Source organism: Ornithorhynchus anatinus, chromosome 2 (genome assembly GCF_004115215.2).
Source record: "Ornithorhynchus anatinus isolate Pmale09 chromosome 2, mOrnAna1.pri.v4, whole genome shotgun sequence".
Lineage (NCBI taxonomy): Eukaryota > Metazoa > Chordata > Mammalia > Monotremata > Ornithorhynchidae > Ornithorhynchus > Ornithorhynchus anatinus.
The window spans coordinates 132,784,970-132,811,426 of NC_041729.1; the positions used below are offsets into that span (position 1 = coordinate 132,784,970).

Sequence of the window (26,457 nt, forward strand, 5' to 3'; positions counted from 1 at the left end):
TAATATAATTGGCCCAAATTTCTGACAGACTACTAATCATTAATACCAGGGAGTTTGTCCCTCATTAGTCCATAGGCTGCTTTGATGCCGAGTAGTTCTACCGGAATGACCGGAATAAGGGGCATTGAATCAGGAGGTTGTGCAAGACTTCCAGTGGCTTGACGCCAGTGCAGTGCTTCTGTTAGATGATTCCCACAGAGCATTTGAAGGCACACTTGTTTTCCTGGATAGCATCTGCTGAGGTACCTGGCTGGAACCCTAAACCGTGTTTGAATTCTTTTTCCCAGCCTGTGCTTTTTCAATTGTTTTAAGATGCATTTCTAAGCCAGTTCCTTTCTTTTGCCAACTCTTCAGTAACCAACTGATATTCATTCAATCAATGGTATTTATTGAGCGCTTACTATGTGCAGAACACTGTACTAAGCGCTTGGAATGTACAAATCGGCAACAGATAGAGACAGTACCTGCCCTTTGACAGGCTTACAGTCTAATCGGGGGAGACAGACAGACAAGAACAATGGCAATAAATAGAGTCGGGGGGAAGAACATCTCATTAAAACAATGGCAAATAAATAGAATCAGGGTGATGTACATCTCATTAAACAAGATAAATAGGGTGATGAAGATATATACAGTGGAGCGGACGAGTACAGTGCTGAGGGGATGGGAGGGGAGAGGGGGAGAAGCAGAGGGAAAGGGGGGAGAAGAGGGTTTAGCTGCGGAGAGGTGAAGGGGGGGGTAGAGGGAGCAGGGGGAAAAAGGGGAGCTCAGTCTGGGAAGGCCTCTTGGAAGAGGCGAGCTTTCAGTAGGGATTTGAAGGGGGAAGAGAATTAGTTTGGCGGAAGTGAGGAGGGAGGGCATTCCAGGACCGCGGGAGGACGTGGCCCAGGGGTCGACAGCGGGATAGGCGAGACCCAGGGACGGTGAGAAGGTGGGCGGCAGAGGAGCGGAGCGTGCGGGGTGATATCAGGGGTGCTGGGTATAAATAGATGAAGGACTAGGGAGAAAGGCACTTATTCTTCAGGAGCTGTTTGTTCTGTTTCAAACTCATTCTATCACCCTAGCTTTAAGCGGCGTGGCCTAGTGGATAGAGCATGGGCCTGGGAATCGAAAGGACCTGGGTTCTAATTCTGGCTCTGCCACGTGTCTGCCGTGTGACCTTGGACAAGTCACTTCACTTTTCTGTACCTCAATTACCTCTACTATAAAATGGGGATTAAGACTATGAGCCCCATGTGGGTCAGGGACTGTGTCCAACTTGATTACTTTGTATCTACCCCAGTGCTTAGAACAGTGCTTGACACATATTAAGTGCTTAACAAATACCATTATTATTATTATTATTATTATTATTGTTAGCTTGCTGTACATTAGCAGAAGTGCCCGTGTTTCACTTGGGTTCTGCAAAAAGACCCAGGGGTTGCGGTGAGGACGCATTCACTCATCCTCCTCCAACATTCACTTGGTCATTCCCACCGTATCTACACAGCCATCCTTTGCACGTCATTCAGTGGGAAGCAGCGTGGCCTAATGGGTAAAGCATGGGCCAGGGAGTCACAGGACCTGGGGGCTAATCCTGGCTCCACCACTTGCCTGCTATGTGTGACCTTGGGCAAGTCACTTCACTCCTCTGTGCCTCCGTTACCTCATCTGCAACATGGGGATTAAGACTGTGAGCCCCAGGTGGGACAGGGACCGTATCCGACCTGTTGAACTTGTGTCTACCCCAGTGCTTTGAACAGTGGTCAACACATAGTAAGCGCTTAACAAATATCCGTTCAAAAGAAATCAGTCGGTGACATTTATTGAGCGCATATTGTGTGCAGAGTTCCATACTGAGTGCTTGGAAGAGTACAGTACAGCAGAGTTGATAGAAACGTTACTAGTCAACAGTTAGCTTACTGTCCAAAATCCACATCTGTGGCACAGAATGGAAAGCAACAACAGAGTGGAAGTGGATTTTAAACTTTTGTTAATGCTCTTGCCTGCATGCCCTTATAGACAGAATTCGTGCCCTAACTTCCCTAATTCCCCGAACGTCTTTGTTGAATTAGGAGTTGACACAGGGTATGGCGATTCTTGCCTTTTCACATACGCGGGCATTCCCTGGCCTCCTCTCACCCTACAATCTGTCCAGCCTGGTGATACGTCCTGCAGTAATTGCTGACATGCCCCAGCATATATATTATTCCTGCCCCCATCATTGCGTACAGTTGTTGCCGGTAAGTCAGTGCTCCCCCTCCTCATCCTGTTCCTTTTCCATCCTCCCCTGTTCCCAGTGGCTTTTTTTGTGTGTGCTGGGCCTTGGATTTGTGTGTTTTGTGTACTGAGCCCTGGATTAGGTACAAGTTAATCGGGTTGGACACGTGGTCTTGAAGCAGCATAGAGTAGTGGATAGAGCATGGGCCAGGTGGATCAGAGGTCATGGGTTCTAATCCCAGCTCTACCACTCGTCTATGTGACCTTGGGCAAGTCATTTCACTTCTCCGTGCCTCAGTTACTTCATCTGTAAAATGGAAATTGAGACTGTGAGCCCCACATGGGACAGGGACTGTGTCCAACCCGATTTGCTTGTGCTTAGAATAGTGCCTGGCACAAAGTAAGCACATAACCAGTACCATTAAAAAAAACAAAAAAATGGGAAGAGGAAGGAGTGGCAGCTGTCAATGGTTATGTTAAAAACGGAAAAGTACTGATGCATATTAGGAAGGGGAGGGGAAAGTTCGGAATGTGAGGAAGGGACACCAGAAAAGCCACTGGAAGCATGTAAAGAGGGAGAGCCTGAGAGGAATTTTTGGTATATTTTTTTCTTAGCTGTAGTGGTTAGCTTAGGAGGGCCAGGTTCTGTGGAACATACCATACCTAATTTTGTGAAAGTCTATGGACAAGTATGTGCCACAATTACAAACATATTCCTGGGATGGAATCTGATTGCTTCTTGGGGTTCGTGTTAAACATTTTCAGTATTGTATCCATCCCTGAACATTGACTTTAAAAACTCAAAGGCCTATTTCAGTTGCTAGCCAGAAACTGTTGTGAGATTTTTTGCTCTCTCCTCGCCGCCTTTTTTTTCCTCATTCCATTTTTATCCAAGCTATTCGACTGTTCCACTGTAAATCAAGAAAATTATTCATAACCATTTTTATGGTTTTCATAAAGGCCAAGAGGATCAGTCTTGCTCTGCTTATTCTATACGTAATCAATTAGTGACCTCTGTTCTGATGCATAGCTTCTGTTAGTGGATGCGTAATCAGTGCAGTATTTAAAATTATTTAAGACTTTGGTTTGAGACTATAATTTATTAGCACCAGAGCTAACATAATGTTCCAACTTAAAGGAACAGTAAAGGTTATTAAACTGATCGTAATGCATTTAAGAATGTATAATATACAGTGCCTCAGAAAGGCTTAGATCATTAGAGGAGATTCGTCAATGTTTTTTTCAATCACTACCATTATAATTTTATTGAAGCGGTAATTAACATATGCAGAACTCTTCTTCCCTTTGCATGACGTCATATATAGTGGCTTGTGGGGAAGAAACAGAAAGGACATGGGGTAAGGGATGATAAGAAACCAAAAAAAAAAAAAAAAAGAAAGGGACCCAAGGAAAGAACAAGGGGAAGCTTTAGAAAAAAGTGTGGAGAACCATAAAGGGATATGGTGGCAATTGAGGCAGAAAATGGGTACATGACTGAAGGCTCCTACTACTGTATATGGAAATTCATTCAGTCTTATTTATTGCGCACTTGCTGTGTGCAGAGCACTGTACTAAGCACTCGGGAAAGTACAGTACAACAATAAACAGTGACCTTTCCTGCTCACAAGTATTTGAAACCTGGAGGAGATACTGTGTGTTTTTTAATAATGTTTAGGGTGTAGCTGGGCCTGAACTTGCATTTGCACTCAAGCATCTTCTATTTCCACTTTGTCAATAACTCTAAATTGTCTAGACTGTGAGCTTGTTGTGTGCAGGGAATGTCACTGTTTATTGTTGTGCTGCTAAATACCAAGCATTTAGTATAGTGATCTGCACACAGTAAGCACTCAATAATATGAATGAATGAATGAGAAAGCTACTCTGCATGAAGGAAAACTCATACTGTATTATGTCATATCTGATGCTGCCCACGTATCTAAAACCATTCCTTCAGACAGGACATTGTGCTGTATCCTGATAAACTCACATTGGAAGAATGTTCCTTGATTGTGCCATAGATTTCTAACCCAAATGCATGTTCTGGCAGGACTAGAATATAATGTTACACTTGGCTCACTTGTTCTACTGTGTAGGCTTCAACTCCGAGGTGGTGATGAGGTGAATGTCCCGGGGGGGTGGTAGTAATAAGAATAATAATAAAAGAAGTTGGGGAGGAGGGTAATGTCTTTTGCTTTCTAGTTGGATGGTGTCATTCTTTCTCCTGCACCTCTGATGTCTCATTCCTCTCAGACTTCAAACACACCCACTTAATAATAATTGCAGTACTTGTTAAGCATTAACTATGTGCTAAGCATTGTGCTAAACTCTAGAGAGTGAGTACAAGATAATCAGGTCGGACAGAGTCCTTGACCAGCATGGGGCATTCAGTCTAATGGAGAGGTAGAGCAGGTCTCTAATCCCCATTTTACAGATGAGGTAACAGGCCCGTAGAAGTGAAGTAAGCTTGTGGGCGGGGAACATATATACCAACTCTGTCATATTGTACTCTTCAGTGAGTTTAGTGGAGTGCTCTGCACACAGTAAGCACTCAAATATGATTGACTGAATGATTGAAGGGACTTGCTCAAGGTCACACAGCAATCTAATGGTAGAGTTGGGATTAGAACCCAGGTTCCGTGACTTCTAGGCTGGTGCTCTTTCCACTAGCACCCTTACTTTTCTGGGCAGGGTGAGCTCCTTTGGGCACTTGGACCTGTTGAGCGAGGCTAGAAGCATGGCGAAGTGGAAAGAGCATGGGCTTTGGAGTCAGGGTTCATGAGTTTGAATCCCAGCTCTGCCACTTGTCGGCTGTGTGACTGTGGGCAAGTCACTTAACTTCTCTGTGCCTCAGTTCCCTCATCTGTAAAATGGGGATTAAGACTGTGAGCCCCACGTGGGACAACCTGATTCCCCTATGTCTACCCCAGCGCTTAGAACAGTGCTCGGCACATAGTAAGCGCTTAACAAATACCAACATTATTATTATTATTACCTCTGCCACCTTAGAGGCAGCAAGCCCCTTTCCTGGCTGGCACGAGAAAGGAGAGGGTGCCACGTCTGCTCTTTGGGCCGATACTAGGGCCGAATGAAGGAGGTTCCTCTAGTCCCACCCTGTGGATCCATAGGAGAGCTTGTCCCCGCCTCGTTCGTGCAGGCAGAGCCTGGGGAGTCTGCTAGGGTTGGCACAGTGGGCAGAGGTCAGGAGCCACCTTGGGGCCAGTCAGGGCCTGCTGCTTGAGGGTCAGGATCTGTGGTAACTGAAGCAGCCCTTGGACGGCCAGGAGCGTCAGCAAATGTCGAACCCTGCTCCTTCCCGCTGGATCCCTCACCTGGGCAGTGCGGGTGGGCCGACTGGACCGCATCTGCTCTCGGCTCTCCAATCAGGGCAGGTGCCTGTACCTGGTCCTGTTGCCCGGCCTCAGCGCCCGGCCTCAGTGCCCACCCTCAGAGCCCAGTGAAGACGGACACAGCAACGGTGAAAGTGGAGTAACAATGCTCCAGAGAAGTGTTTCTTTTCTCTTCCCCCCATCTCTTTCCCCTTCCCCCTCCCAATCATCAATCAATGATATTTATAGAGTGCTTACGGTGGGCAGAGCACTGTAGTAAGTGCTTGGGAAAGTACAGTATAGCAGTGTTGGTAAACATGTTGCCTACCCACAATGAATTGACAGTCTAGAGAGGGAGGTAGGCATGAATATAAATAAGTGTGGGGTTGAGGGAGGAGTGAATGAAGGGAGAAAATCCAAGCGCAAGGGTGATGTAGATGGAAGTGGGAGAACAGGAAATAAGGGCGTAGACAGGGAAGACCTCTTGGAGGAGAAGTGCCTTCAGTAAGGCTTTGAAGGTGGGGATAGTGATCGTCTGTCAGTTATGAAGAGGGAGGGCATTCCAGGACAGAGACAGGATGTGGGAGCTTCCTTGTCTTCCTTCTTCTCTTCCCTCATCATCCTCTTTTCATCCCTTCTCTCCACCTTCCTCTTCTGTCCTCTCAAAGCCCTACTTCCATGCCTGACTTTCTTGAGCTTCTTCCCCTACGCTCAAAATAACTCTTGTCCCCCTAGGCCAACCAGATTCAACTATATTTGAAAATACAGTGGGCAAGCAGAGGCCTCAGTGTGACTATCAAATCAATGGTATTTGTTGAGTGCTTACTGTGTGCAGAGCCCTCTACTAAGTGCTTGCACATGTCTAGAACAAGAGAATTGGTAGACAGCAAAAATGAGCCATCATGGAAGAGCTTTTTTCTTTGTTCCAACTTTATTCTTCTACCTCAGTCTGTCTTTCCTGGCTCTATCCTCTGAACTGTAATCTCATTGTGATATGGTGTGCAGGGAATTCATTCAATAGTATTTATTGAGCGCTTACTATGTGCAGAGCACTGTACTAAGTGCTTGGAATGAACAAGTCGGCAACAGATAGAGACAGTCCCTGCCGTTTGATGGGCTTACAGTCTAATTGGGGGAGACGGACAGACGAGAACAATGGCAATAAATAGAGTCAAGGGGAAGAACATCTCGTAAAAACAGTGGCAACTAAATAGAATCGAGGCGATGTACATTTCATTAACAAAATAAATAGGGTAATGAAAATATATACAGTTGAGCAGACGAGTACAGTGCTGAGGGGATGGGAAGGGAGGGGGGAGGAGCAGAGGGAAATGGGGGGAAAAGAGGGTTAAGCTGCGGAGAGGTGAAGGGGGGGTGGTAGAGGGAGTAGAGGGAGAAGGGGAGCTCAGTCTGGGAAGGCCTCTTGGAGGAGGTGAGTTTTAAGTAGGGTTTTGAAGAGGGGAAGAGAATCAGTTTGGCGGAGGTGAGGAGGGAGGGTGTTCCAGGACCGCGGGAGGACGTGGCCCAGGGGTCGACGGCGGGATAGGCGAGACCGAGGGACGGTGAGGAGGTGGGAGGCAGAGGAGTGGAAAGTGCGGGGTGGGCGGTAGAAAGAAGGGAGGAGAGGTAGGAAGGGGCAAGGTGATGTAGAGCTGTGTCTACCAACTCTGTTGTACCCTTCCAAGCACTTAGTATAATGCTCCACACACTCGTCTTATGCCGTCGAGTCATTTCCGACCCATAGCGACACCACAGACACATCTCTCCCAGAACCCCCCCACTCTCCATCTGCAGTCGTTCTGGCAGTGGATCCGTAGAGTTTTCTTGGTAAAAACACGGAAGTGGTTTACCATTGCCTCCTTCTGCGCAATAAACTCAAGTCTCCACCCACGATTCTCTCCCATGCCGCTGTTGGCCAGCATGGGTGAGTTTTGGCTTGTAACAGATTGCCTTCCACTCGCTAGCCACTGCCCAAACTAGGAATGGAATGGGTAGGCCTCTATGTGACTCTCCCTGCCATGTCATTGGGTAGGCTCTGATTGATTCTCCCTGCCGTAACCGTAACCGAAACCGAGACCCGTAGAGTACTGGAAACTCTTCAGGTGTGACCCTGAGTGGGGCTCCGCACACAATAAGTGCTTAATAAATACAAGTGACTGATTGATTATAGCCTGTGGCTCCCCTAACATCTCCCAAAACTTATTTTTCTCGTCCTGACTTTCTCTCCTTTTCTTCTCCTGATACCACCCCCAGTCAAAAATTGTCTTTTGCCATTTCCTCCTAACAGTGGCCAGTGGCAAATTCTGTTACCAATGTCTTGATGGCTTCTCGCAGAGTTTGATGGGATCCTGAATAGAGATGGTGAGAGGAAGGAAATGGGGGCGAGGGTAGTAGTGATGGTGTGGGAGAGTGTGGAGTGATCCTAATGTGTGTGTCTGTTTATGTGTGTGTGTGTTTATGTGTATAGAGTGATCCTAATTCTCCCAGCCTATTATAGGCTTTGCTCACTCCTGTTTGACTCCTCCCTCCCCTGAGATAGACTATTGTTTACTCATTTATTGCCGCTCAAATTGATGCCTAATGATCTACTGTGACCTAATTATAAAATCATCCTAAAAAATGGTCCATGTATATTTAGTTGTAAAAAGAATCAGAAGTTATCCCTGTTCCATGATTATTCCTTTTATTCTGTAACAACTCAAGTTTAAATAATGTAGAAGTTTTTTAAAGCATCTTAGAGAGATGACTTAATCCAAAATGAATTAGATTTTTTTAGTGGTCATTCAGCATACTAAAGCAGTTGAGACTTTTATGGCTTTGAACATCAAGATAAAATATATCTGGATTGGAGAATCAATCAGTCATATTTATTGAGCACCTAATGTGTGCAGAGCATTGTACTAAGCGCTTGGGAGAGTGTAGTAGAACAGAGTTGGTAGACATGTTCCCTGCCCACAGTGAGCTTACCATCTAGAGGACGAACAAATGTGGAATTTCTATTCCTATCCTTTCCCAAAGGCAGAGAAAAAGAGATTATGTTCTAGTGTAGACATGAAAATTACCTTACGAAACTTGTTACCAATGCCTGATGAATAATGAGGCTTATGCAATGTAACTTGCATTTGTTACAAAAGACTTCATGGTCTTTGTGCCTCTGACTTCTTCTGAGAGCAACACCCAAGTTCTTGATTTCAGGTTTTACTGGTTTAATGAGTTTTTCCTCGGGGTATTAGCCAAGTTGATAGTGTACTTTTTTAGTCAAATTTAGGTGATGGAGGGAGACTTGAAGAATTTCATTTAACATCTATCATCCTTCACCTCCAAGTTTTTTTTTAAAACCCATTAAGTATGAAATGATGACTTCTCTCTCTTCAGCCAACAGTTTTTGAAGCCTCAATTTGAATGTTGCCTTGTATTATTTTAGGGGCCAGCTTTTCATTTTGAACTGGGGGGTGAATTTGGGGAGTTGTGGCATCTAGCAATGCGGTTCAGCGGGTCATGTGGGCCTTTCAAGGAGAGGGGGAACCGTTTGATGGTTATCCTTTGAGAAACAGCCTGGTCTAGTGGATAGAGCACGGGCCTGGGAGTCAGAAGCCCCTGGGTTCTAATCCCAGCTCCACCATTTGTCTGCCGTGTGTCCTTGGACAAGTCATTCACTTCTCTGGGCCTCAGTTCCCTCATCTGTAAATTGGGGATTAAGACTATGAGCCCCATGTGGGGCAGGGACTGTGTCCAACCCGATTTGCTTGTATACACCCCAGCACTTATTATAGTGTCTCCAGGTAATAAGTGCTTAACAAATACCAAAATTATCATTATTATTGTTTTTATTATGAAGTCCGATGTCATGTTGGGGAATGGGCCATCCGATGCCCTTAATTTGTTGTTCTGCACCTACGACCCATCTTGAGCTTGGGACATTTTTTAGCTTGTACTACATTTTCCTGCAGGAACAAATTCCACATTTGCCATCCGCTTTGTGAAGCAGTTGGTTGGTTTGTTCGAACCTTCTGCTTTCTAAGTCTTCTTGGGTGCTCCCTCATTATGTATTGTGGTTTGCTGAGCAGCAATGTAGTGTGCCCTCTCTACATCCTGGCTTCCAGGCCAGAAAGTAGTAATTATAATAATTATTGCAGTCAGTATTTGTTAAACTATTATCACCCTTATTGGATGCCATGCACTGTACTAAACGCAGGGGTAGATACACCACAGTCAGATGAGACTTATGTGGGACTCACAGTCTAAGAGGGAGGGAGAACAGGTATTGCATCCCCATTTCTCTAGACTGTCAGCTCGTGTTGCACAGGGAATGTGTCTAACAACTCTGTTGTACTCACCCAAGCACTTAGTTCAGTGCTCTGCACACAGAAAGCACTCACTAAATGCAATGGATAATTTTATGGATGAGGAAACTCAGGTGTGGAGAGATTAAGTGATTTACCAAGGCTCCACCACTTGTCTGTTGTGTAACCTTGTGTAAGTCACTTCACTTCTTTTGGCCATCAGTAAAATGGGGATTGAGACTGAGCACCATGTGGGACAGGGACTGTGTCCAAGCTGATTTGCTTGTATCCACCCCAGTGCTTAGTACAGTACTGGCCACACAGTAAGCACTTAACAAATACCATTATTCATTATTATTATTATTATTATTAGACAAGTGGCAGAGTGGGATTAGAACCCAGTTCCCCTGACTCCCAGGGGACTCTTTCCACCAGGTCTGGTCTAAGTGGAGCTAAGAGTTACCTCTAGTTCTGAACCTGGTACATGGCTGAGGTGTAAAAGACATCCGTTGTAGGCAGGGAACATCACTGTTTATTGTGGTATTGTACTCTCCCGAATGCTTAGTACAGCGCGCTGCACATGGTAAGCACTCAATAAATATGATTGAATGAATGAACTAACTTTCCAATGTGGCTGCAGAACCTGGCTGAAACGGCCCGGGCTACCCCTCTGGAGCCAGCTGGCATCACCGTGAGCTCCCGGCTCACTCCGAGCCCCCATTGAGTTCCCGAGTTTGGCTGAGATAGGCACTGTGCCAGATGAGGCCAAATGGGAAGGAAGATGAGCCCCCGTTTCCTCCAGTGGCCGGGGGGCAAATTATGTGTTCTCACTCCCCTCAAATAGCTGGGAGGCAAAGCTAGTGGTCTGGAAAGTGCCCCTTGCCACCATGGAATTGATGACATGGCTTCCGGCGACCCTTCTTCACTCCCCTCCCACTCACACCCCCAAATCTCTCATGTTGCTCTGCTAGCTGCCGACATTCTGATCCAGTTTTTCCTGACTCGTGAATAAGAATAGTCTGAGAAGAGGCAGTAAGGTCCAGTGAATAAAACTGAACCCTGAAAATGTAGCTCTCCTTAGTTGATGCAGGGAAGGGATTCACCTGCTTATACAAAGCATTCTTTTGTTTTCGTTACTCCATCTGCGAGGGCGTTCTTAGAAGTTACTTCACGTTATTGTACTGGAGGAGTGTCAGGGAAATAATCCAAAGGAGTGATGGTTGTGTATTATGTATCAGAGTAAATTAATATTTGATTACAATGCTGATCTTTTAGTTCCTTCCATCTAAAATTGTATTTTAGTGCCTGTCTCCCCAGCTAGATTGTAAGCTCCTTGTGGATAAGGGTCATGACTTCTAATTCTATTGTATTTTCCCAAATACTTGAATCTAGTAGGCACTCAAATACTACTACTAGTAATAATGATGGTATTTATTAAGCACTTACTGTGTACTGAGCACTCTTGTAAGCGCTGGGGTACCTACAAGGTAATCAGGTTGTCCTGCGTGGCGCTCACAGACCTCATCCCCATTTTACAGATGAGGTAACTGAGGCACAGAGAAGTGAAGTGACTTGTCCAGGGTCACACAGAAGACAAGTGGCGGAGCCGGGATTAGAACCCACATCCTCTGAATCCCAAACCTGTGCTATTTCCACTGAGCCACGCTACTTATCAATCAGTGGTATTTGTGAGCGCTTACTGTGTGCAGAGCCCTGTACTGAGCATTTGGGAGAGTAAAATCCAACAGAGTTGTCCAACACGTTCCCCACCCACAACGAGTGTACAGTCTAGAGAGGGAGACAGACATTAATGTAAATAAATAATTTATAATATATAATTTATAGATATGCTGAAAGATGTCTGTAGGAGGGTGACCCAGGCAGCAGAGTGTAATATAACAGTGAGTGCTGCTGGGGAAGGCGAGGGCAGACCAGGATAGGGAAAGAGACTGAACCAGCGTGTTGGCTGTTTGGATCGAGAGAAAGGTTGGATCCAGAATGTAGAGTCAAGAAAGAATCGGCAGAATTTAATGTTGGATTGAGTGTGAAACTGAAAGATGGTGAGGAGTCAGTTTGTCCCCAAGCTCACATCTGGATTCTGGAGTGGGGAGGATGGTGGAGTCATCAACGGAGGAGGAAAAAGGACCAGTTCATTACAAGGTGCCAGCGGACCATCCGAGTGGCAATATCTTGGAGAAAGAAGGAACTGCAGGGTCGGAGAGCAGGTGAGAGGCAGGCCTAGAGAGGTAGATTTGGGAGGCATCCACAATGAGGTGGTAGTTGAAACCCCTCCTCATTGGACTGTTTTGGGCCACCATGCTTGGGCAGCCCTGCCAACTGGACTTCCTCTGGGAGCTCAGCCCTTCTATCTTCAGGTCCAGGGTTGGGGGAGGTTGGGGAAGGGACAGAACCCAGGTCCTGTCTAGTCTTGTCTTATGCTGGCGAGTCATCTCTGACCCATAGTGACGCCATGGACGCATCTCTCCCAGAGAGCCCCACCTCCCTCTGCAAATCGTTCTGGTAGTGGATCCAGAGAGTTTTCTTGGTAAAAATACAGAAGTGGTTTACCATTGCCTCCTTCCACTCAGTAAGCTTGAGTCCCTGCCCTCGACTCTCTCACCTGCCGCTGCTGCCCAGCACAGGGGAGTTTTGATTTGTAGCAGATTGCCTTCCACTCTCCAGGCACAGCCTCTGCTTGACTATCCCTCCCATTGTCGAAACTCGTAGAGTCCTGGAAACTCTCCAGGTGCAACCCTGAAAGGGGAACCCATGTCTTAGCAAACAGAAAAACACAGGACCTTAGGGTTTTGTCTTTAATTTTCTCATTCAATCAATCAGTTGTATTTATTGAGCGCTTAATAATAGTAATAATAATTGTGGTATTGGCTAAGTGCTTACTATGTACCAGGCACTGTATTAAACACTGGGGTGGATACAAGCAAATCAGGTTGGACACAGTCCCTGATTGGAAGAGAAGCAGCGTGGCGCAGTGGAAAGAGCACGGGCTTTGGAGTCAGGGCTCGTGAGTTCGAATCCCAGCTCTGCCGCTTGTCGGCTGTGTGACTGTGGGCAAGTCACTTAACTTCTCTGTGCCTCAGTTCCCTCATCTGTAAAATGGGGATGAAGACTGTGAGCCCCACGTGGGACAACCTGATTCCCCTGTGTCTACCCCAGCGCTTAGAACAGTGCTCTGCACATAGTAAGCGCATAACAAATACCAACATATCCCCCTTGGGGCTCACAGTCTCAATCCCCATTTTACAGATGAGGTAACTGAGGAAGAGGAAAGTGAAGTGACTTGCCCCAGGTCACACAGCAGACAAGTGGCGGAGCTGGGATTAGAACCCATGACCTTCTGACTCCCAGGCCCGTGCTCTATCCACTACACCATGTTACTTACTATGTGCAGCACTTGGGAGGATACAGTATAATGAAGTAGACACCAACTGAATGGTAGAATGTGCCCATACCTTCCTAAAGAGGCCCCAGTGCTTAGTAGCTTGGCTCAGTGGAAAGAACCTGGGCTTGAGAGTCAGAGGTCATGGGTTCGAATCTCAGCTCCACCACTTGTCAGTTTGTGTGACTTGGGGAAGTCACTTCACTTCTCTGTGCCTCAGTTCCCTCAACTGGAAAATGAGGATGAAGCCTGTGAGCCCCAAGCGGGACAACCTGATCACCTTGTACCCCCCCCCCCAGTGTTTAAAACACTGCTTTGCACATAGTAAGCACTTAATAAATGTCATCATTATTATTATTATTACAGTGCTTGGTACACAGGATGCACTTGATAAGTACAATTGAATGACTGCTAGAAGCAGAAACATGAGAGAGACAGGGAAGAAGCTGGAAAATGTGAGAAGGAACAGAATAAAGTTGGTTTGACCGTGGATGATGCGGTGCCCACTTCACTCCAGGGAAGATTTAATGCCAGAAGCCCAAGTCAGAGCAGAGCCAAGTTGGGATCTTGGCCCTGCTACAGTCTCTCTGTGTTTCATTTCCAATAACCTGGACAGAGCCATCTTTGAGGAGGGGCTTCAACTACCACCTCAGTGTGGATGCCTCCCAAATCTACCTCTCTAGGCCTGCCTCTCAGCTGCTCTCAAGCCTTGAAGTTCTTTCTGCCTCCAGGATATTGCCACTCGGATGGTCTGCTGGCACCTCACAATGAACTGGTCATTTTCTCTTCTTTGTTGATGACGCCACCCTCCTCCCTCTCCCCAGAATTCAGACTTAAGAGAACATAAAAGTCTTACAATTTCTTCCAGAGCAGAAGGGTTGTTTCAATCTGAATTTGGCTGTGGAATTGATTTTAATGTGGCAGTCTTACTACTCCTCTCTCAGTAATAATAATAATAATTATTATGGTATTTAAGTGCTTACTATGTGCCAGGCACTGTTCTAAGCACCGGGGTGGATACAAGAAAATCAGGTTGGACACAGTCCCTGAATGACATGGGCCTCACAGTCTTAATCCCCATTTTACAGATGAGGTAATTGAGGCACAGAGAAGTTAAGTAGCTTGACCAAGATCATACAGCAGACAAGTGGCAGAGCTGGGATTAGAACCCAGGACCTTCTGTCTCTCAGGCCTGTGCTCTATCCATTACGCTATGGTGCTTCTCTAATTTTATTCATTCTATCATATTAAGTGCTTACTGTGTGCAGAGCACTGTACTAAGTGCTTGGGAAAGTACAAAAAAAAATAAACTGATATTTCCTGCCCACATCAAACTCACAGTCTGGGTTAGGGGGAGACAGATAGTAATACAAATAAATAAAATTACAGATGACCAGATATATACATAAGTGCCGTGAGCCTAGGAGGGACTGTAATGGCCGTCTCCCCCTGTAGACCCGAAGCTCCTTGTGGGAGGGATGATGTTCATTCATTCATTCAGTAGTATTTATTCGGCACTTACTGTGTGCACAGCACTGTACAAAGCACTTTGGAGAGTACACTATAATGACCAACAGACACATTCCTGGCCCACAAGCTTATAGTCTAGAGGACTGTGTCTGCCAACTTTTGTAGTTTCCATAGCACTTAGTAAGTTCAGTATTCTGTACATAGTGAGCCCTCAACAAGAGTAGCATCGTGGTGTAGTGGGTAGAGCATGATCCTGGGAGTTAGAGAGTCATGGGTTCTAATCTTGGCTCTGACACTCGTCTGCTGTCTGACCTTGGGTAAGTTACTTCACTTTTCTGTCCTTCAGTTCCCTCATTTGTAAAATGCTGATTGAGACTATTAGCCTTTCGTGGGGCAGGGACTGTGTCCAATGATTTGCTTGTATCTACCCCAGCATTTAGTACAGTGCCTGGCACGTAGTAGGTGCTAACCAAACACCACAATTATTATTATTATTATTAATAATAAATACTATTGAATGATCGATCAAAACAGCACCTACCCCCATTCCCTCACTACTGGGGCCCCACCCCATCGCCACTGGCAAGGGGACTTAAGTCTCGTCCCTTATGTAGCCGGAAATATGGGTGAGTTTTTCTACCTTCCCAGATAGTCTACATCCAAGCAGTCGGTGACCGCCTTGCGCTGCCGGCCCCTGGAACCAGCTCCGTTTCCCCTTACAACCCACCTGTTTCCAGAAAAGTGAATTAAATTATAATGAAGAAACTGGAGCCTAAGGGAGTATTTTGTGTTTTCTTTTGTAGCCTTTTCTTGGTAGTGCTTCTGATACCTTTCCCATTAATTGCCATTTTGACAGCTTACTACATTACCAGTGAAACCTTTTCACTTGTTTTATAATTTTCAGTGCACATTTGAGAACATAAAAGTCTTAGAGCCAACACCCACATCAAAGCACTAGAGCATTCAGTTATCAGATTTCAAGGATATTTTTAATCTCTGTTTTTCTGTTCATTTTTCAATCAATTATTCCAAAAGGGGCTATTAAATTAGATTACATAATGGATCTCACTTTGGTTTATTTTTTTGAAGCCTTTTTGAGAGCATATTTAGGAATCTTCAAACCCCAGGTGGATGGAATATTCTATTTTTTTTTTTGGTAACAACAAAAAAGGATTTATTTTTGTGGGTGATAATGAGTTTACAGATGAGGTCAATCCATCATATTTACTGAACACTTACTATGTGCAGTGTATTCATTCATTCAATAGTATTTATTGAGCGCTTACTATGTGCAGAGCACTGTACTGAGCGCTTGGAGTGTACAATTCGGGAACAGATAGACACAGTCCCTGCCCATTGACGGGCTTACAGTCTAATCGGGGTTGACAGACAAAAACAACAGCAATAAATAGAATCAAGGGGATGTGCATCTCATTAACAAAATAAATAGGGTTAAAAAACTATATGCAAATGAGCAGAGTGCTGGGGGGAAGGGAAGGGAGAGGGGGAGAAGCAAAGGGAAAGGGGAGAAAGGGGGCTTAGCTGAGGGGAGGTGAAGGGGGGCAGAGAGAGAGCAGAGGAAAAGGGGGAAGCTCAGTCTGGGAAGGCCTCTTGGAGGAGGTGAGCTCTCAGTAGGGCTTTGAAGAGGAGAAGAGAGTTAGTTTGGCGGAGGTGAGGAGGAACGGCATTCCAGGACAGCAGGAGGACGTGGCCCAGAGGTCGACGGCGGGATAGGCATGAACGGGCGATGGTGTGAGGAGGTGGGCGGCAGAGGAGCGGAGCGTGCGAGGTGGGCAGTAGAAAGAGAGAAGGGAGGAGAGGTAGGAGGGGGCAAGGGGATGGAGAGCCTTGAAGCCTAGAGTGAGAAGTTTCTGTTTCGTGTGGAGGTTGATAGGCAACCCCTGGAGGTTTTTGAGGAGAGGAGTGACATGCCCCGAGCGTTTCTGCAGGAAGATGATCTAGGCAGTGGAATGAAGAATAGACTGGAGTGGGGAGAGAGAAGAGGAAGGGAGATCAGAGAGAAGGCTGATGCAATAATCCAGTCGGGATGTTATGAGAGCTTGTACCAGTAAGGTGGCCGTTTGGGTGGAGAGGAAAGGGCAGATCTTCCACTTGTCGGCTGTGTGACTGTGGGCAAGTCACTTAACTTCTCTGTGCCTCAGTTCCCTCATCTGTAAAATGGGGATGAAGACTGTGAGCCCCACGTGGGACAACCTGATTCCCCTATGTCTACCCCAGCGCTTAGAACAGTGCTCGGCACATAGTAAGCGCTTAACAAATACCAACATTATTATTATTATTAGATCTTGGCAATATTATAAAGGCGAGACCGGCAGGCCTTGGTAACGGATTGGATGTGTGGGGTGAATGAGAGAGCCGAGTCAAGAATGACACCAAGGTTGTGGGCTTGAGAGACGGGAAGGATGGTCGTACCATCCATAGTGTTAGGGAAGTCAGGAAGAGGACAGGGCTTGGGAGGGAAGATGAGGAGCTCAGTTTTGGACATGTTGAGCTTTAGGTGGTGGGCAGACATCCAGGTGGAGACGTCCTGGAGGCAGGAGGAGATAAGAGCCTGAAGGGAGGGGGAGAGAACAGGGGCGGAGATGTAGATCTGTGTGTCATCTGCATATAGATGATAGTTGAAGCCATGGGAGCGAATGAGTTCACCGAGGGAGTGAGTATAGATGGAGAACAGAAGAGGGCCAAGAACTGACCCTTGAGGAACCCCTTCAGTTAGAGGATGAGGGGGGAGGAGGAGCCTGCAAAGGAGACTGAGAATGAACGGCCAGAAAGATAAGAGGAGAACCAGGAGAGGACGGATTCGTGAAGCCAAGTTGAGATAGGGTGTGGAGGAGCAGGGGATGGTCTACAGTGTCAAAGGCGGCTGAGAGGTCAAGGAGGATTAGGATTGAATACGAGCCACTGGATTTGGCAAGAAGGAGGTCATGGGTGACCTTTGAGAGAGCAGTCTCGGTAGAGTGGAGGGGACGGAAGCCAGATTGGAGGGTGTCCAGGAGCAAATTGGAGTTAACTGAACTGTACTGAACTAAGCACTTGGGAGAGTATAATCGAACAGAATTTGCAGACATTCCCTGCCCATAATGAGCTTACTGTCTAGAGTGGGAGACAGACGTTACTATGAATAAATATGTAATTTATAATATATAATTTAAATATGGGTACTAAGTGCTATGGGGTTTGGGTGTAATGTGTTTCTCTTTCAGGGCTCTTTTTTATTTGTGTTTTAGACAGTCATTTTGCAAAAGAATTTTGAAAAGTAAGCACTTAATACAATGTTCTGCGCATAGTAATGCTCAATAAATACTATCGATAATTGTGCTACTGTCCAATAATTGCATGTAGAGGCTCCACAATCTGTCAACACTGTTGCACTCCACCTAGAAGCATAAGATCGCCCATATCAATTAATCAATTGTATTTATTGCGCACTTACTGTGTGCAGGGCACTGTACCAAACACTTGGGAGAGTGCAATATAACAGTCAGGAAAACACATTCCCTGCCCACAAGGAGCTTTACATGACTTGTATTCATTTATTCATTCAGTTGTATTTATTTAGCACTTACTTTGTGCAGAGCACTGTACTAAGCTCTTGGAAAGTACAATTCAGCAATAAAGAGAGATGGTCCTTGCCCACAGCAGGCTTACAGTCTAGAAGGGGAGAGACAAATATCTAAACAAGTAAACAGGCCTCAATATAAATAGAATTATATATATACATGAAAAGTTAACAGGCAATAATATAAATAAGTAGAATTATAGATATGTACATATATACCCAAGTGCTATGGGGCCGGGGGTGGGGGTGGGGGCGGGGTAGAGGAAAGGGAGCAAGTTGGGGCGATGGGGAAGGGAGGGGGAGCTGAGGAAAAGAAGGGCTTAGTCTGGGAAGGCCTAATGGAGGAGGTGAGCCTTCAGTAGGGTTTTGAAGGGTTTGGCAGATTTGAGGAGAGAGGGCGTTCCAGGCCAGAGGTAGGACGTGGGCCAGGGGTTGACGGCGGGACAGGCGGGAACAAGCTATGGTGAGGTTAGTGGTGAGGAGTGGAGTGTGTGGGCAGGGATGTAGAAGGAGAGAAGGGAAGTACTGTTGAAAGCTCAATATGCAGACTTGGTCTTTGTGTTGAAAGACAGAGTGACACGAATTTTAAAAAAGGCCGACATAAGGATACCATTTTTAATTTTTTATTCAGTACAGTTACCGGGGCAAGAACATTTGCTATGGTGGAAGAAGAATGAGTCATTGGAATTTTATACCCAGACAGGGTAGATTTGAGGGAAATTACCAATTTCTTTCAGATAATTGAGGAAAGCTCAAGGAGGAAATCAGAGTAGATGGAAGGCAAGGAGTTTGGAAAGCTAGGAGTAGCACCCACATTCCATACATAGGATGAAGTTAAGGGAAGATTCAGATTTGGGATTGGAATGAATGTACACTGGAATGTGGTGAGTACTTTTTCCTAGGCTAGGATAAGGTAAAATGAAGGAAGAATGATAATCCAGTGCAGTTTGGTGGAAGGGCCTTTCTTACTTTATGCATCCCAATGATAATTATTATTTAGGGGTTTATTAAATGCTTACAATATGCCAAGGACTGCACCAAGCACTGAAGCAAATCAGGTCAGACATGGTCTCTGTCCCACATAAGCCTCACATTCTAAGTAGGAAGGAAAACAGGTATTGAATGTCCATTTTACAGATGAGGAAAAGAGGCACCGAGAAGACAAGTGACTTGCCCGAGTTTGCTGAGCAGGCAAGTAGGGAGCTGGAATTACAACCCAGGCCTCTGACTCCCAGGCTGATGCTTTTTACATTAGGCCACGCTGCTTTTCACTTCAGTAGAAGTGATTTGGGGGTTGTTTTTTGTTAACAAGTAACTGGCATAAGATTTAACATATAGGTTGGTAAATGTCATGTGAAACAAGCCATGTGGCACAGCCAATATACCCACCTAGATAATGTTTCAACCAGTGTTTTGAAAGTGAAGAATTTCAATTTAGCTGATGGCTCAAGAGGAGTAGACTGTGAAGTGAGGCTGGGACAGAACAATCGAAGACTATTGTCTAAGCCAAGGAAACGTAATAAACACTTGAAGACCAAATTGAAGAGTCAACTATGTCACCTTCACTAACACGAGGTTTTTATTAGAACTGTTCTGTTCTCAGATCAACATGTGTTGCGAAATTGCCAGCTGCTTATTCTGTGAAATTCATTGAATATTTTGAACACTGTTTTGACTCTGCAGCATTGAAACACACCTGCTAAGTTTGCCGTCTCAGACTTGATGGTAGTACTTTGAGTAGCACAAATTGTAGGTGAAGGACAATATCAAACAGTTCAGGTAGTGGGAAAACAAGCACAGGGAGGTTTGTTTATTTTTAGTTAGAAAATGCAACTGTTTTGGTTTTCATAATTTTGATTAAGTAGTGCTAGAATTTGATTTAGAATTTTCACTCTCAAAATGATTCATTTTCAAGTCTGTTTCCCTAAAGGAAGTAATTTATGAATCTGTTGTCTTATTTTTGAATAACTACTGTAGGGAGTGGAAGATTTCTGGTTTAAACGGAAGTGAACTAAATCAGGACCAGATCAATGTAATTACTTCAGGGCCATGCAACAGATGTGTAATTTTATGTGGGAATAGGATTTAGTTAAGAAGCTGTGTTGCACAATGCAGTTATGATAGTAGCAGGTGGTGGTTTTTTTAATAAGACGTTTTGTAAAGCTATCTTTCAACAGTTGTATCTTTTATCTGGGGCACCGGAGAATTCCAAATATCAGAAAGTTTTAAAAGCATCGGTTCACTCTACTTAAAGCCTTCTCCCTTTGGCCTAAAGCAGAAGTCAGTTATAAGGAAAGGGATTTCGTAAGCCTATCAAAGTACCTGCACAGACAATTTATTTTTCTGGTGGTCCTCTACACTGTAAGCTTGCTGAGGGCAGGGAATGTGTCTACGAATTCTGTTGTTTTGTACTCTCCCCAGTGCTTAGTCCAGTGCTCTGCACACAGTAAGAGCTCAGTAAATACCATTGATGATAATAATTGGAAGCAGGAGGAAAGTACCCCACAGCACTTATGTATATGTCTGTAATTTTATTTAATTATATCGATGTCGATTTGAATTGATGTTTTCTTCCCCCCAGTTTGTGAGCTCATTGTGGGTAGGTATTGTCTTTCTTTATTACTGTATTGTACTTTCCCAAGCATTTAGTACAGTGCTCTGCACAGAGTAAACACTCAATAAATATGATTGAATGAATGAATGAAAAAATGAAGATGTGATGGATAGGTCAATAGACAGTCAATCAGTGTTATTTATTGAGCACTTCCTATGTCCAGAGCACTGCAGTAAGCACTTGGAAGAGTAAAATACAGCAGAATTGGCAGACACATTCCTTGCCCTTGGTGAGCTTTACAGTCTAGAGGGGGAGACAAATATTATTTTGAATAATTAAGTAATTTATAATATGTAATTTAAAGGTGTGTAAATAAAGACACACAAAGAGAGTCTGTGGAATCATCTGGGTTTAAATTCATTCAATAGTATTTATTGAGCGCTTACTCTGTGCAGAGCACTGTTTAAATCCGAAGAGTGGCTGTGTATACCCAAGTGTTAAGGTGATTATAACAGTGAGGGGTCTTGTTGTATGGCAATTTAATTGGGAAATGTTTTCAGGAGAAAGTAGGATCTTGAGGGCTTTGAAGCTGGGGATAATTGTGGTCTAGTGAATCTGAAGGGGGGATGGAGTTCCAGGCGTAGGAGAGGGTGACAAGAAGGAATTGGATGTGGTATAGGCAGAAATGGAGCCCAGTGAGAAGCATAGCTTGGGAGGAACCAAGAACATAAGATGCAGCACTGCAGATTAGATTGCCATGATAACCAATTCTGTCAAATCATACTCTCCCAAGTACATAGTACAGTGCCTTGCACACAGTAATCCCTCAATAAATGTCACTGATTTATTGATTGGTTTATGTAAGCTCGGTCATGCACATGCACCCTCTTGTCCTTCTTGGCTTGGCTGACACTGCCCTCTCCTGGTTTTCCTCCTACCTCTCTGGCCACTCATTCTCAGTCTTTCTCGTGGGCTCCACCTCTGCCTCCCCCTAACTGTGGAAATCCCTTAAGGTTCAGGTCTGGGTGACCTTCTATTCTCCATCTTCACCCACTCCCTTGGAGACCTCATTCGCTCACATACCTTCAACTACTACCTCTGTGGAGATGATTCCCAAATCTACATCTCCAGCCCTGATCTCTCTTCCTCTCTGCAGTTTCACATTTCCTCCTGCTTTCAAGACATCTCCATTTAGATGTCCCACAGTCCAAAACAGAACTTTTTATCTTCACACCCAAACCACGTTCTCTGCCTGACTTTCCCATCACTGTAGACAGCACCACCATCCTTCCTGCCTCATAAGCCCATAACCTTGGCATTTTCCTTGACTCCTCTCTCTTGTTCAACCCACATATTTGAACTATTACTAAATACTTTCAGTTCAACCTTCACAACCTCGCTAAAATACGCCCTTTCCTCTCTATCCAAACTGCCACCTCATTAACCCAAGCACTTATCCTATCCCACCTTGATTATTCTATCTACCTCCTTGCTGACCTCCCTGCCTCCTGTCTTTCCCCTCCAGTCCCTACTTCACTCTGCCCGGATCATGTTTCTACAAAGAACTTCAGGCCATGTTTCCCCGTTCCTCAAGAATCTCTAGTTGTCGCCCATCCTTCTCAGCATCACACAAAAACTCCTCACCAATGGGCTTCTCAGAGTGACCTACCATTTCCCAAAGTTGTTCTCCTGCATTAGAACAATCCTCAAACCAACTCACCCTGCAGCTTCCGAGCGGGGTATCCTGGGGAGTGAGTGGGCAGTGTCTCCCAGAGGTTTCAGGCTACACTGAAGCAACGTGACCTAGTGAAGAGAGCAAGGGCCTGGGAGAAGGACCTGGATCTAATAATGTTGGCATTTGTTAAGCGCTTACTATGTGCAGAGCACTGTTCTAAGCACTGGGGTAGACACAGGGGAATCAGGTTGTCTCACGTGGGGCTCACAGTCTTCATCCCCATTTTACAGATGAGGGAACTGAGCACTCAATCACCTTTACCCCTCCTACCTCACCTCGCTACTCTCTGACTACAACCCAGCCTACACTGGGTTGTCCCTATGCTTGGGGGTCAGAGGTCATGGGTTCGAATGCCGACTCTGCCACTTGTCAGCTGTGTGACTGTGGGCAAGTCACTTCACTTTCTCTTTGTACCTCATCTGTAAAATGGGGATTAACTGTGAGCCTCACGTGGGACAACCTGCTACCCTATGACTACCCCAGCGCTTAGAACAGTGCTCTGCACATAGTAAGCGCTTAACAAATACCAACATTATCATTATTATTATTACACACTTCACTCCTCTAATGCCAACATACTCACTGTACCTTGATCTCATCTATCTCCCTACCACTTCTCACCCACATCTGGCTTGGAACACCCTCCATTTTCATATCCGAATTACAGTTACCCTTCAAAGCCTTACTGAAGGCATAGCTTCTCTGGAAGGTCTTCCCTGTCTAAGCCCTCCTTCCCTCTTTTCCCTCTCCCTTCTGTGTTGCCCTGACTTGCTCCCTTTATTCATCCCCGATCCCAGCCCCACAGCATTTATGTACACATCTGTAATTTATTCATTTATATTAATGTCCGTCTCCCTCTCTAGACTTTAAGCTCATTGTGGGCAGGGAATGTGTCTTTTGTACTGTTATACTGCCCTCTCCCAAGTGATTAGTATAGTGCTCTGCACACGGTAAGTACTTAGTAAATAAAATTGATTGATTGAGGACCTAGGTCCTAATCTTAGGCTTGTCACCTGAGTGACCTTGTACAAGTTGCTTCACTTCTCTGTGCCTCAGTTTCCTCCTCTGTAAAATGAGGATTAAGACTGTGAGCCCCATGTGGGACATAAACTGTGTCCAACCTGATTAATTACCTCGACTCTATCCCTACACTTAGTACAGTGCTTGGCACATAGAAAGAACCTAAGAAATGCCATTAAAAAATAAAACAGTTTTGTGAGGTACAGGGAGAGAAATACTGGAAAATAAATTGTATCTCCCTTCAAATCTGTTAAACAATAGCTCCTGCGACCTCCATAGCTCTCCTGAAATCTTTCCTCTTCCAGGAGGCATTTCTCTATTAATTTTCTTCCCTCTAGTCATTTTCCTCCAAGTAATAATAACAATAATTATGGTATTTATTAAGCGCTTCTATGTGCCAAGCATTGTTCTACGCACTGGGGTAAATGCAAGATAATCAGGTAGGACAAAATCCCTGTCCCACATGGGACTTACAGTCTCAATCCCCATTTTACAGGTGACGTCACTGAGACACAGGAAATAATAATAACGATAATTATGGTATTTAAGAGCTTACCATGTGCCAAGCACTGTTCTAAGCACTGAGGTAGATACAAGGTAATCAGGTTGCCCCACGTGGGGCTCACAATCTTAATCTCCATTTTACAGATGAGATAACTGAGGCACAGAGAAGTTAAGTGATTTGTCCAAGGTCACACAGCAGACAAGTGACAAAGCCGGGATTAGAACCCACAACCTCTGACTCCCAAGCCCATGCTTTTGCCAGTAGGCCATGCTGTTTCTCTATCTCTCAGTGCTTACGCTCTTGAAGGCAAAAATTTGAATCATTCACATACACAACCTTATAATGACTTATTTATTCTCTTATCAATTTTACAATATTATCTTCTGTTTTTCATCCTACCTGTAAATAATTTTGTGTCTATCCCCCACATTAGGTTGTGTGCTCTTTGTGGGCAAGGAGCATATCTTTTGTATTTTATTGTACTCTTCCTAGCTCTTAAGTTCACTGCCCTGCACAGTCAGCAACCAATAAATCCTGTTGATTCACTACAGTAATTATTTGAACCTGTTTGTCAGAGTGAAAGCTGCAGTTTCGTACCTGCTTAGAGTTCCCTATATTACAGATGGGAAAGTCCCCAAGGTTCATATTTTCTGTCTTGTATTAATGAAGCATAAGGCCCAGCTCATCCTCTCCCCATCTTCAAAGCCCTTTTAAAAATCACATCTTTTCCTTCCCTAATCAGCTTCTTTTCTCCCCAGATGACTGTGCCAAATTCTTGATGTTACAGTATTAGTGATGGAGGCTTCAGGAAGCTGCATGATCTAGTGGAAGAGCATGGCCTGGGAAGTCAGAGAATCTGAGTTCTAATTCTGACTCCATCACTTGCCTGCTGTGTTACCATGGACAAGTCACTTCTCGTTCTTTTGTTTCCTCATCTGCAAAATGGGGAATCAATACCTGTTCTCCCTCCTACTTAGACTGTGACTGATTATCTTGTGTATACCTCAGCGCTTAGTACAGTGCTTGACATATAGTAAGTGCTTAACCTATACCACAATTATTATTATTCATTAGAGACTGTGTCCGACCTAATTATTTTTTATCTTTCTCAGCAGTGGTTCAATCACTCAATATATTTATTGAGTGTGCACTGTGCGAAGAGCACTGTACTAAGCACTTGGGAGAGTACAGTATAACAGAGTTGGAGGACATGTTCCCTAACCCCAATTAACTTACAATCATAAGAGTTAGAGTCAATCATATTTATTGAGCACTTATTGTGTGCAGAGCACTATGCTAAGCACTTGGGCAAGTACAGTGTAACAATATAACGGACAAATTCCCTGCCCATGGCAAGCATGTAGTCTAGAAGTCTACAGTCTAGTGATTGCCAAGTAGTGAGCACTTAAATAGTACAGTTGTTATAATGGGTTAGGGACATCAATCTAAAAGAAGTGAAGAATGGGATAAACACCATATTAACCATCTCTGTCCACAAAATATTTTGTAAACACGTCTCTCTCTGAAAAGAGCAACATAATGTGGAACCTTTTTCTTCTAGAAGCTATCCAGGAGTTCAGATGGGTATGAACAAACAATAAACAAGGGCACAAAACAATCACATTTCAACTGAAAATAGTGTATCTCCTTCAGAACTCTGGGTTCTAGGAGTGCTATAAATGCAATAATAATATTGATAGTAATAATGGTATTTAAGTGCTATATGTCAAGCACTCTTCTGAGCACCGGGGTAAATACAAGCTAATTATGTTGGCCACAGTCCCTGTCCCTCATGGGACTCACAATCTTAATCCCCATTTTCCAAATGAGTCAACTGAGGCACAGAAAAGTTAAGGGACATGCCCAAGGTCACACAGCAAACAAGTGGCGGAGCTGGAATTAGAACCCAGGTCCTCTGATTCCCAGGCCCATGCGTTTTCTTCTAGGCCATGCTACTTCCTAAATGCAAGAGTTTGAAGGAGTTGTCCATTGAGATATGTTTGTGAATGGTGGAGCTAGCAGAAAGCACAACATGTCTTCTGTATATCACTATATTTATGCTTTAGCACTTGTTAAATGTTCAAGAATTCTAATTTCCTTTTAAGTGCTGCCTATGGGAGCGTCTCAAATGCCAGGACCTGTTCACAGTATAAATTCCCAGCTGCTTAGTTCCTGGTCCTTTGAAAATCGTAGGTACTGAATAAATGGTTGTTGATGTTGGAATGAAGGATGGGAAAAGGCTGTGCAAGCTGCTGAAGGAGTCTGTTCCGACAAAGGGGCAGATGCAGGGAAGGCATGTTAGACCAGAATGACATTAGATGATGAGAATGTGAAAGAAATTTGCCCGGAAAAATCGAAGGCGACTGAACTACTAGTCAATTAGGTGCT

At 44.7% G+C, this 26,457-nt stretch overlaps 1 protein-coding gene across 4 annotated transcripts in view; it reads left to right on the forward strand.

The window, feature by feature from the left end:
• Positions 1–26,457, forward strand: part of UCHL3 (ubiquitin C-terminal hydrolase L3) — a 99,999-nt gene that overhangs the window by 17,814 nt on the left and 55,728 nt on the right. The gene's annotated exons all lie outside the window — the stretch shown is intronic.